The sequence below is a fragment of the Dama dama genome, chromosome 5, assembly GCF_033118175.1.
Source record: "Dama dama isolate Ldn47 chromosome 5, ASM3311817v1, whole genome shotgun sequence".
NCBI lineage: Eukaryota > Metazoa > Chordata > Mammalia > Artiodactyla > Cervidae > Dama > Dama dama.
Genome location: NC_083685.1, coordinates 63600139 through 63613384, shown reverse-complemented (window position 1 = coordinate 63613384; position 13246 = coordinate 63600139). Strand labels below are relative to the sequence as shown.

At 39.8% G+C, this 13246-nt stretch overlaps 1 protein-coding gene across 2 annotated transcripts in view; it reads right to left on the bottom strand.

The window, feature by feature from the left end:
* The window catches only part of FHIP1A (FHF complex subunit HOOK interacting protein 1A), a 292970-nt gene that overhangs the window by 189919 nt on the left and 89805 nt on the right, over nucleotides 1-13246 (bottom strand). Inside the window, exon 3 of one of the 2 annotated variants that reach the window (XM_061142495.1) lies at nucleotides 487-624. The exons of the other annotated variant lie outside the window; for it this stretch is intronic. The gene's annotated coding sequence lies outside the window, so the exon portion shown is untranslated. The remainder of the gene's footprint in view (nucleotides 1-486; nucleotides 625-13246) is intronic. 2 annotated transcript variants of the gene reach the window in all.

Sequence of the window (13246 nt, the reverse complement as noted above, 5' to 3'; positions counted from 1 at the left end):
TGTCAGGAAACTCGTTTGCTCTTGCCCGTCACCCACCTTACCAAGTCTCTATTTATCTACGTCTCTTTGCCTAACGGCCTCCCTCTCTCTACTCCACGAGTGCCTTTCAAGTGACCCAGGAAACAAGCTCCAGGCTATTGTTTGTCCTGCACTTATCTCTCAAAAACATGAATGTCCTGCCCACAAGTTGTAACATAAAAGTCCTGGGGAGGAGTCTCGTGGTTTGATTCTATCTACACCTTCTCCTGAACACCTCACCATTCCCAGGAAGATGGGGTAGCCTAGGAGACAAGGATCTCTCCTAGCCTGCCTCAGTCACATGCTTCCTTCTGTAGCGAGGAATAGGAGGCAAGGAACAAGGAGATCATGGATCAATGACTACTGTCCTTACCAAAATCACATGAAATAGGAAAGAAATCTCCAAACAGAAGGCAAAACGAGAGAAAAACATCCAGGGCAACCATATCTTTAGCTAACAGAGTTTACCTCTTTCACACAAAGATGTGGTGGGCTTCTATTCAGGTGTGATTCCCAGACTTCTTACCAGCTTTGAGAAAGGGCGAGCAATCTGCCATCTACTCAGATGATATGTTGGGTATATTCTTGATCAGTAGTTTTGAACAGCTGTTGATGACCACAAAGAGAATAAACTTGAATTCTCTACTGCTTGGTTGTTATAAAAAGCTTAGTTTGTGGAAATATTTAAGGAAGATTACACAAAAGATTTGCTGTCCCTCTAGAACTACTGGTTCTTTTCCAACACCACTACACCCATAATTTTTGTGGGAAGAACTTGATTTTGAGTATCTCCCCTGGCTCTATGGTCTCAGGGCTAACACCGTCTCAGGGTCAAAGCCAGTCATGATGGTCCCATGCTCCTTGATAGCACTGGTTTAAGGGTAGGTAGGTGACCCACCATTAACCAATGAGACATGGGGGAAATCTGCTTTGGAGGTTCTGGGGTAGGCTTCCTCGTTCTTACACAGAAGGCAGAATAATGACTAGAAATCTCTCTACTTCTGGACAATTATTGTAGCTACTTTGCAATTTAGAGAGGGGCCACCTAGAAGCAAACACGTTAAAGATGGTGGGAAAGAGAGAGCTCCTTGATGACAATGCAGAGCTACCAAAGTCAACAAGTCCTGAAATCTATCACAGAAATATAACAAAATGCCTTGCAGCTAAACTGATGTAGAGTTGCAGTGTTCTGTCTCTGGAGTAATAGACACAGCAAAAACTTCTCTTTACCCCAAACTGGACAGTTAATTATGAAAGAGTTGTCAAACAAAAGGAATCACTTAAACTAAATAAACACTTATAAGCAAACCAATTTTTGATGTAAAACCAAGGTGTTTTCTTTGTGTATAGGACTTTGTTGACTGGTATATAAAGCTTGTTTCTCACATAAACCACCCCCACAGTGCATTGTTATACTTCTCCAGTTTTGGGTTTCTTTAATGTAGGTTAAATGTTGATTCATTCTCAAGTTTTTCCTAAGTATTATGATTTATTTTCTCAAAAATATCTTTTCACCCATATTTAAGTGCTTTATATAATACTTAGTGAAGTGAAAGTCGCTCAGTCGTGTCTGACTCTTTGAGACCCCATGAACTATACAGTCCATGGAATCCTCCAGGCCAGAATACTGGAGTGGGTAGCCGTTCCCTTCTCCATGGTATCTTTCCAACCTAGGAATCAGACCCAGGTCTCCCACACTGCAGATTCTTTACCAGCTGATCCACCAGGGAAGCCGATATATTACCTAACTAAATTAATTACAATATTAAGTAAAATTTGCACAAACATACATACACACAGCTAACTGAAGTGAAACATAAAATTCAACTGAAGGAAACACAAAAGCACAGACTATTTATAAGTGGCCAACAGCTGCTACTACAACTCAGCACACTGTGGACAGCAGAAACTACACTTCGCAGAGAAAATGGAAGCTGGATTAAGCAGGAAATTTGGTGATGTGAACGTCAATTCACAAAACTTACACGTTTGTATCTTATCAGGTATATGACTTGTGAATGCTTTCTTCCATTCTGTGGGTTGTGTTTTCACTTTCTTAATAATATCCTTTAACAGACATTTTTAAAAATTATTTTGAAGTCTAATCTATCTACTTTTTTCCTTTTGTTGCTTATGCTTTTCATGTCAATTCTAAGAAGCCACTGCAAAACCCAAGATCATGAAGATCTATGGCTTCTTAAAGTAGATACAGAGTTTTCATTCTTACCTTTAGGTCCAATCCCTTTTGATTTTTGTATACTAAGTTCATTATTCAGTCTTTGCATATGGTTATCCAGTTGTCTCAGCATCACTTGTTGAAGAAACTTTTCTTTCCCCATCCAATGGTCTTTTGACCCATGTTGAAAATTAATTAGCCAGTGATGTCTGGGTTTATTTCTGGTTCTTCAATTCTATTCCATCTGTCTATACATCTGTCCTTATGTAGTACCACACTGTCTCGATTACTGTGGCTTTGTGGTAACTTTTTCAGTCAGGAAGTATAAGTCCTCAAAATTTGCTCTTCTTTTTCAAAAGTGTTTTAACTAATCAAGGCCTCTTGCCCTACATGAATTTGAGGATTGGCTTTTCCATTTTGGGGGGAGAGGGCCATGGGAAATTGAGTAGGTATTACATTGAATCTGTAAATTGCTTTGAGGAATATTGCCATTTTAACAATATTAAGTCTTCCAGTCAAAGAATACAGATGTCTTTCCATTTATTTAGGTTTCATTTAATTTCTTTCATCAATATTCTGTAGTTTCCAGTTCATAAGTCTTTCACATCCTTAAATGTAGTTCTAGGTATTTTATTTCTTTGGGTGCTTTCTTAATTTCCATTTAGGACTGTTCATTGCTAGTATATAGGAACATAACTGATTTTTTTGTGTGTTTTGATCTTGTACCCTGCAACTTTGCTGAATTTGCTTAATTAGCTCTAGTAGTTCTTGCATGTATGCAAAAAGTTGAGGAATTTTTTTAACATATAGAAGTATGTCATTTACAATAGAGATAGCTTTACTTCTTTCTTTCCAATTTAGATGCCTTTCATTTCTCTTCCTAGCCTAATTGCTCTGGATAGGACTTTCAGTACAATGTTGAAGAGTAATGATGAAAGCAGACATCCTTGTCTTGCTCCTGATCTTAAAGAGAAAGTCTCCAGTCTTTTACCACTGAGAATATTAGTTGTAGGTGTTTCATAAATGCTTTTTGCCCTTCTATTCTTAGTCTTCTGAGTCTTTTTGCTGTGAATGGTGTTGAATTTTATCAAATGTTCTTTCTACATATATTGAGATGATCATATGGACTTTTACACCCTTTGTTCTATTAATGTGATATATTATACTGATTTTCTTAGTGGTTTCCATCGGAGTTATAGTTAATATTCTAAGTTTATAACAAACTAGTTCGAACTGACACCAACTTAGCTTCAGGAGCCTGCATTAAATCTGTCCCTATCCAGCTCTGTATCCCAGTTTATGTTGTTATTGTCAAGAATTACATTTTGTACATTGTGTACACATTTATACTTAAAATTATTATTTGTCTTTTAAATCATGTAAGAGAGACAGAGACAACAAAGTTACAATGATACTGATTTTGTGTTGATCTATAGTCACCTTTATCAGTGATCCTTTTTAAATGAATTTATTTTACTTTACTGGCTGCATCAGGTCTTCACTGTGGCACACAGCTCTTCACTGCATCCTGTGGGGTCCTTCACTGCAGCACACATCCCAGTTGCGGCATGCAGCTCATTAGCTGTGACACAGTTGCTCTGTGGCATGTGGGATCTTAGTTTCCCAACCCAGGACTGAACCCATGTCCCCTGCATTTCAAGGCATATTCTTAACCACTGGACCACCAGGAAAGTTCCTACCAGTGACCTTTATTTCTTCATATGGCTTTTAATTATTGCCTAGTGTCCCTTTGTTTCAGGCTGAAGGACTCTCTTTAGCATTTCTTGCAGGGCAAGTCTAGCAAGTCTAGCAATGAACTCCTTTAGCTTTCATTTATCTAAAAATCTCTTTATTCCTCCCTTACTTTTGAAGTATAACTTTGCCAAATACGGAATTCTTGGCTGACAACTCTTTTCTTTCAGCATTTCAAATATATCATCCTGCTGACTTCTGGCCTCCATGATCTTGATGAGAAACTGGCAATTTATCTTACTGACAAGCCCTTGGATGTGACAAGTTTATTCTCTCTTGATATTTACAAAGCTCTCTCTCTCTGGCTTCCAACAATTTAATTATAATGTATCCAGGAGTAGATTTCTTTGTGTTTATTCTACTTGGAGTTCATTAGGCTTCTCGGTTATATAAATTAATATCTTTCATAAAGTTTGGGAAGTTAACAGACTTGTTTCTTCAAATAACCTTTTGAACCCTTTTCTTTCTTTCTTCTCCTTCTGAGACTCCCATAATGCATACACTGTGAAACTTGATGGTGTCCTACAGGTCACTCAGGCTCTGCCCCTTTTTCTTCACTCTTTTTGCTTTCTACACCTCAGACTGCTGCTGCTGCTGCTAAGTCGCTTCAGTCTTGTCCGACTCTGTGCAACCCCAGAGAAGGCAGCCCACCAGGCTCCCCCGTCCCTGGGATTCCCCAGGCAAGAACATTGGAGTGGGTTGCCATTTCCCTCTCCAATGCATGAAAGTGAAAAGTGAAAATGAAGGCGCTCAGTCGTGTCCGACTCTTCGTGACCCCATGGACTGCAGCCCACCAGGCTCCTCCATCCATGGGATTTTCCAGGCAAGAGTACTGGAGTGGGGTGCCATTGCCTTCTCCAACACCTCAGACTGAGTAATTATAATTGTCCTAGCTTCACAATTGCTGATTCTCTCTTCTGCCTAATAAAATCACCTGCTGAAGCCCTTTAGTTTTTCCTTTGTTTGTTTTTAATTTCAGCTATTATAACTCAGCTCCAGCATATCAACTTGGTTCCTTTTTATAGCTCCTATCTCTGTACTGTTATTCCCTACTTGACTTTACACCATTCTCCTGACTACCTTTAGTTGTTTATTCATGGTTTCTTTCAGCTCTTTTAGAATATTTAAGACAGTAAATGTATAGACTTAGCTCCTAAGTCTAATCTCTGGGCTTCTTCATGGATGAGTCCTATTAGTTTCTTTCTTCTTTATCAGTGGTTTAGACTTTCCTGTTTCTTTGTATGCTTTGTAATTTTTTTTTATTGAAAACTGGACAATCTAATGTTCCAAATCTAATGTTCATGTTCCAAAAATATAAGGAGATCCTACAATTCAACAACAAAATAAACAACCCAATTTTGCAAAATGGAGAAAGAAGCTAGACTAGACATTTCTTCAGAACAGGTATTCAGTTGGCTAACAGGAATGCAGAAAAGGTATCTAACATCATTAGTTATCAAGGAAATACAAATGGAAATCACAGTGAGATACCACTCTCTACCCAGTAGGATGGTTATAACAAAAAACAAAAAAAAAAAATTTTTTTAAGAAAACAGAAAATAACAAATGCTGTTTAAGAAGTGGAGAAGTAGGAATTCTCATATACTCCATTGAAAATGTTAAACAATGTAACTACTGTGAAAAAAGGCTTGTTCCTCAAAAAGTAATACATGGAATTACCATATAACCCAGTAATTCCATTATCGGGTATATATCCAAAAGAACTGAAAAAAAAATACTCAAATACTTGTTCACAAATCTTTATATCAGCAAAATTCACAACAGCCAAAAGCTATGAACACTCCAAATGTCTACAAACAGAGGAATGGGTAAACAAATTGTGATATGTACATACGATGGACTATTATTCAGCCATAAAAAGGAAAGAAATATTGATCATTTGGATGCACTTTGAAAACATTTTGTCAAATGAAAGAAGAAACAAAAAGCTACTTATTGTATGCTTTTTGTCTGAAATAGCCAGAAGAGGTAAATCCAAAGTGACAGTAGGCAAATTTATGGTGATCAGGGAAAGAGGAGAAGAGGGAAACGGAGTGTGATTACTTAATGGATATGAAGTGTTTGGGAGTGATAAAGTTTTGAAACTAAAAAGAGATGGTAATTGCACACACTGTGAATATCCTAAATGCCACTGAATTGCACATTTTAAAATGGTTAACTGTATGTTGTGTGAATTTTACCTCAATTTAAAAAAGAAAAAAACTTCTACTGTGGCTTACATTATGCCTCTAAATCAACCCTAAGCCTCAGAGCTTCATACTTCAACTTCACTGCTTTATCTCCTGAAAAAATCACTTCTACCAAGCTGTATTCTGGCATCACGTACTTGGCTTGAACTCAGTAGCATCACAAGTATCAGCCATATGAAAATCACTATTGTAGCTATCAAAAGGCTGTTACTGAGAGAATGCTGTCTTCCCTGTTACCCAGTGCACTCTTCACAAGGACCTGTAGGAGTAATTCCTCTCAGGCCTCATTTCCTAAAAAGCTTCCGAGATAAACAGTACTTTTTTTGGCCACGCTGTGTGGCTTGTGGGATCTGAGTTTACCAACCAGTGATTGAATCAGGACCCTCAGCAGTGAAGGCACAGAGTCCTAACCACTGGACCACCAGCGAATTCCCTAAACGGTATGTTTCTAAACCTTAAAGACACTACATAACTTGAAATGATTGCACTCAGGTGTTTAGGGGGACCTATGGGCTAACCAGGTGGCATAGTGGTAAAGAATACTCCTGCCAATGAAGGAGATGTGGGTTTGATCCCTGGGTAGGAAAGATCCCCTGGAGAAGGAAATGGCAACCCACTCCAGTATTCTTGCCTGGAGAATCCCATGGACAGAGGAGCCTGGTGGGCTACAGTCCATGTGGTAAAGAGAGTCAGACATGACCGAGTGACTGAACACACACATACATGTTCCACCCGCGCCATCTTCTCCCAAATCTCCAGTGTGAGCAGTCAGCCTTTAGACTTTCTCAAGTACCTGATCTGGGAGAAAAAGCAGAGAAGTAAGAAAAAGTAAACAAAACTGCATCACACTGATGGCAGAAGACTCCTGCAGCTGAGGTCTGCAAACACCATGAACCCAGACCCCAACTCCAGTTTCTTGAAGGCTCTCCCTCAGGAGACCTGCTCTTAGATCAGTGTGATGTTTTGATCTGTGGCACCCCTTAATTTGAACCAGTTGTTCCTCTGAAGCTCAGGTGCAAATTTATGGCCCATACTCAATTACAGGGACAGGCCTTGTTAACTCATTTCTGCAGCCTTTAACTTATTCTATCCCCTTAGTTTCACCTTCACAATTTTATTTTTTCCCCTGTATTTCTATTAACCTCTCATTTTTTTAGGACAAGATAGAATATAAGTAACAGGAAAATAAAAATGAATGTCATATTACCAATCTGTATGGAAAATAAGCAGCCTGTCTACAAACATAACTGCTGTCCACCTCTGTGCAATGCTTTCATTGCAAAATCATCAGCTCAGCTTTCAGTCAATGATTTGAAATCATGGCACCTAAAAGAAACCTTAATCTAAAGTTTTCTACTGTTCAGTTCCTTTCTCAGATCAGGGAAAATTACTAATACTTGAGAGAACTAGTTTGTGGTGCAATTGTTTCCTCCATTTTATCATATTTGTTGTTGTTCAGCCACTAAGACGTGTCTGGCTCTTTGTGACCCCCTGGACTGCAGCACACCAGGTGTCCCTGTCCTTCACTATCTCCCAGAGTTTGTTCAAACTCATGTCCACTGAGTCGGAGATGCCATCCAACCATCTCATCCTCTTGTCGCCCCCTTCTCCTTCTGCCCTCAATCTTTCCCAGAATCAGGGTCTTTTCCAACGAGTCGGCTCTTTGCATTAGGTGGCCAAAGTGTTGGAGCTTCAGCTTCAGCATCAGTCCTTCCAAGGAATATTCAGGGTTGATTTCCTTTAGGATTGACTGGTTTGATCTCCTTGCAGTCCAAGGGACTCTCAAGAGTCTTCTCCACAATTCAAAAGCACCACTTCTTTAAGGCTCAGTCTTCTTTATGATCCAACTATCATATCCACACAAGACTACAGGAAAAACCATAGCTTTGACTATAATGACCTTTGTTGGCAAAGTGATATCTCCGCTTTGTAATATGCTGTTGAGGTTTGTCATAGCTTTCCTTCCAAGGAGCAAGCATCTTTTACCTTCATAGCTGCAGTCACTGCCCACAGTGATTTTGGAGCCCAGAAAAATAAAATCTGTCATTGTTTCCACTTTTTCCCCTTCTATTTGCCATGAGGTGATGGGACTGGATGCCATCATCCTAGTTTTCTAAATGTTGAGTTTTAAGCCAGTTTTTTATTTTTTTCACTCTCCTCTTTCCTTTTATCCTTTTAACAATGGTTCAATTGTATACATATGCTTTATTATCAGCTTCAAATCCATTTTGAAAATAAGCAAAGTTAACCAGAGGATGAAAAAATAACTCAATGGTCACTGCTTCCTTTCTTTCTCCCATTCCACCTTCCTTTACCATTAGAAGCCCAATGTATACAATTTTTATTAGTGAGCACAAACCTCTCTAGTAGTATCTCGAAACAATGTACAATAGTGCTTATGAACAAAGAATAATATGACCAATTAAACACTTCTAAATAAAACATAAGTCAAATAAGAAATCTCAAGAGAAACTTTAAAATACTTTAAATGAAAACAAAAATAGAACTTAACAAAATTTGCGAGATGCAGAGTGCAGTGATTAGAGAAAAATTTATAGCACTGAATGCATATATTAGAAAAGAAAGATCTAAAATCAATAATATAAGCTTCCACCTAGGAAACTATAAAAAGAAGAGCAAATTAAATCCAAAATAAGCAGAAGCAAAAAATAATAAAAATTGGAGTGAAAATCAATGAAATTGAAAACAGAAAATCAATAGAGGAAAATCAATGAAACCAAAAGCTGTCTTTGAAAACATCTCTAAAATTGAGGAACTCTTAGCCAGATTAAAAAAGATAGAAGGCACAAGTTAACAATATTAGAAAGGAAAATGGGGCCATTACTACTGATTCCATGAACTTAAATGGATAATAAAGGAATATTATGGACAACTCAAAGCCCACAAATTTGATAACCTGGATAAAAGGGACCACTATCTTGAAAGACACAATCTACCAAAACTCATACAAGGAAAAATAGACATATATCCATTAAAGAAATAGAATCAATAATTAATTACCTTCCAAAACAGAAATACCAGGCCCAGATGGGTTCATTGGTAGAGTCTACCAAACATTTAAGGAGGAAACTATACCAATTCTCTCCTATCTCTTCCAGAAGACAGAAGCAGAGAGAAAACTTTCTAACTTATTCCATGGAGCCAGCATTACCCTAATATTAAAACCATACAAAAACATTGTAAGAAAGGAAAGCTATAGACCAACATCTTCATGGACATAGGCACGAAAGTCCTTAACAAAATATTAGGAAATCAAATCCAACAATATATAAAAAAGCATGTGGCACAGAGGAGGAGCAACAGTATGGGCTGAAAAGGCCTGGGTCTGAGCTTCAGGCTGTCATACACTATTTGCTTGAGGAAGTCACTAAAAACTTACTTTATCACAATTGACACATGCCTACCTACTATACGGGGCTTCCCTGGTGGCTCAGATGGTAAAGTAATGCAGGAGACCCGGGTTTGACCCCTGGGTCACGAAGATGCCCTGGAGAAGGGAATGGCTACCCACTCCAGTATTCTTGCCTGGAGAATCCCATGAACAGGGAAGCCTGGCCGGCTAGAGTCCATGTCCATTGAGTTGCAGAGTCAGACACGATTGAGAGGCTTTCACTTTCATTTACCTACTGATTTAAAGGAATCAAATGAGAAAAAAAAATGTGCAGAAGTATATCAAATTATATTGTTACTCCAAATGAGGAAGCACTAATTTAATGAACAGCAGCAATGTTACCCTGAGTGACAAGAATCAAGAGAGGGAATTAATGAAATCAAAGTCGCAGGTTTAATCTCGGATGGGCTTCAAATTCACCCTGGTATTCATGGGCTTCCCTGGTGGTTCAGATGGTAAAGAATCTGCCTGCAGTGGGGCAGACCTCAATGTGATCCCTGGGTTGTGAAGATCCCCTGGAGGAGGGCATAGCAACCCACTCCAGTATTCTTGTCTGGAGAATCCCCATGGACAGAGGAGCCTGGCGTGTTACAGTCCATGGGGTCGCAAAGAGTCAGACGCAACTGAGTGACTAAGCATAGCACAGTATATTCATGGCAACAGACTGCAGCTCCAAGCCTAAAAAGCCACCTCTGGAATGCAAAGACACCACCAGGACCCACATACACTCCCCCAAGAAAATGACGTGAAGGTTCAGATCCTGCAGACAGCGGCAGGACACCCCATCTCTCAGGCTCCACCTAAGCACTTGACAACACTGCCATCCAACGCTCTTGCAAAGGCTGCATTCATTTTCCACTGTGTTCCGGCAGACCGCTTTACCAGAACCTATTACATAGCCACCAATTTATTTGAAAAGGGGAGAGAACACAAAAAATTCATTACCCACAGGATATGTCACAGTTAACGGTAATTAATCAAACTTTCTTCCCCTCATGTAGAAAACCAGCCACATAAATAACCCTATCAGGGATCAATGGAACCATGTGTCTCAACCCTTTAAAAAAGCTACTGGCAGAATGCTGCTCAGATTTTCTGCTGTGCTTAAAGAACACTATTTTCAGAGAAGGAAGCTGTATTTTTATTTGGGAAGAGCCATCCATAATCTCTTTCCTCAATGTGTTTTCTGTACCATAATTCAGTTCAGTTCAATCGCTTAGTCATGTCCGACTCTTTGCGACCCCATTACATTCTTTTATATGTGTACATACATATTAACACAAGTGCACTTGATCAGAAATACTCATATAAAAAAATTAGCTTAGTATCATAAAATACAAGGGCTTCCCCAGTGGCTCAGTGGTAAAAGAATCTGCCTGCAATGCAGAAAAATTCAGGTTGATCCCTGGGTGGGGAAGATCCCCGGGAGGTGTAAATGGCAACCTACTCCAGTATTCTTGCCAGGAAGGTCCCATGCACAGTGGAGCCCGATGGGCTACAGCCCTTGGGGTTGCAGAGTCAGACACAACAGAGCACACACACACATAAAATATGAAGATAAAGCTTTAGGAATCTCCTTTGATAATTTAGGAAAGCAAATTTCATTTGGAAATGTTTCTACACATCTATATAGCATAACTACACTAACAAAAAAATGTCTGATCACCTGAACTCATGTCTGTTGAACAAAATGAAGGAAAACTGCCCCCTTCATAAATGGCCAAGTTACTCAACCAATTTATCTAAATGTGGGTGTTCATATAGCCTTTATTAGAGCTAGTATCACCAAAATTCAAGCATCATGTATTTTGCTGTCCTCTCCAAAACTAAACTCCATAGGGAGCTTCATTCTTATGCTCCTCAACAATTCAGTATTTCCACAGCAAAACTTACTTAACCAAGTGCCATTTTAACCAACATCCCTGACAGGCTCCCAGGCAGCAGTACGTCAATGCGTCGGCAACTTTTGTCAGCAAAAAATACCTTAAACATGAGGGGAAGCGGTGGCTGTCTATGGTGGGTATCATCTAGCCTTCTCTTGATTTAAGACATTTCCAAAAATCATGCTTAAACTTTTCTTTCTGAAATGTCTGAACATATTTTCTTGAATCCCTGAAAAATATATTTGACTAGATTAGGTCATTAACTCCAAGATCAAAATATACACTATTATTAACAGCTATTACTTGGACAGCAGTTACAGTGTGGCCTGAGCTGTTTCAACAAGTCCATACAATTTGACTTTCACTGTTTTACTTTGAAGATTGCAAGGTTTCATTTTTTAATGAAGATTCTAACAGACAGAAAAATGCTGGGGAGTCACAGGAATATAAGGTAAAGCACAGGGAATATAGTCAACAATACTTTGTAATAACTCTGTATCTGACAGATGGTAACTAGAGTTATCCTGTTGGTCATTTTGCAATGTATAAAAGTACCAAGTCACTATGTTGTAGACCTGAAACTGATATTGTTTGTCAACTATAATTCAGTGTTTAAAATACTGGAGAGGAAGGAAGGCTGAAACGAAATTCCCTTAGACAGAGTCAAACTATTTCACCCATAAAGGAACAGAGCCAGCGCCAAACACCAGGGGAAGGGGACGGCTGCAGAGCCCACTTGCAGAGCTGGCCCCTGAATTCACGTAGGTGCCAAATGTTACCAAATAAGCTCAGGGTTTAGCTAAAACACGACTCTACACTGTACAGTGTTACACTGCGTTAGCTCCACACTACTGATATTATGAAAGGAAAACTATTCCAACACTTGTTACACCGATGAGGAAGATTTTATTCAGGATTATTGCAATGGATGTAGACTATTCAAACAGGAGACAGAGATCAGGTTCAACTCTAAACACGGAGAAGGCAATGGCACCCCACTCCAGTACTCTCGCCTGGAAAACCCCATGGACGGAGGAGCCTGGTAGGCTGCAGTCCATGGGGTCGCTGAGAGTCAGACAGGACTGAGAGACTTCACTTTCACTTTTCACTCTCATGCATTGGAGAAGGAAATGGCACTCAGTGTGCCCACTCCAGTGTTCTTGCCTGGAGAATCCCAGGGACGCCGGAGCCTGGTGGGCTGCTGTCTATGGGGTCGCACAGAGTCAGACACGAATGAAGCGACTTAGCAGCAGCAGCTAAACACAGCAAAGAGCTGGGAATTTACACTAACAAAAAACATGAGGGAGTCAGCAGACGAAAAATTACATCCAGGGTTGGGGGATTCTTGGGACTTCCCCGGTAGTTCAGTGGTTAGGAATTCTGCCTTCCAATGCAGGGAATAAGGGTTTCATCCCTGGTTGAAGAACTAAGATCCCACATGTCGCTGGGGGTAACTAAGCTACATGCCACAACTCCTGAGCCCAGGCGCTCTGCAGCCCGAGGGCCACAGAGAGAAGCCCACGCATCACAACCAAGACCCAAGGCAGCCAAATAATTTTTTTTTTTTTTAAGTTTTTAAAGGGTAGGGCAATTCTTACTAGACTGACCTAACTCCTGAACACAGGCCAGGGGTAATTAGACATCCAGGGTAGGGGATAAGGCATTTGATCAGACATTAGGGTGATCGGGTAGGAAAAATGGGGGAACTTTCACTAAACAGATGCAACAGAATTCTTGCTAAAACTAGGTCAGGCAGGCCAATGACAGGATGGGAGCCAAGGCAGAGGCCCAATCT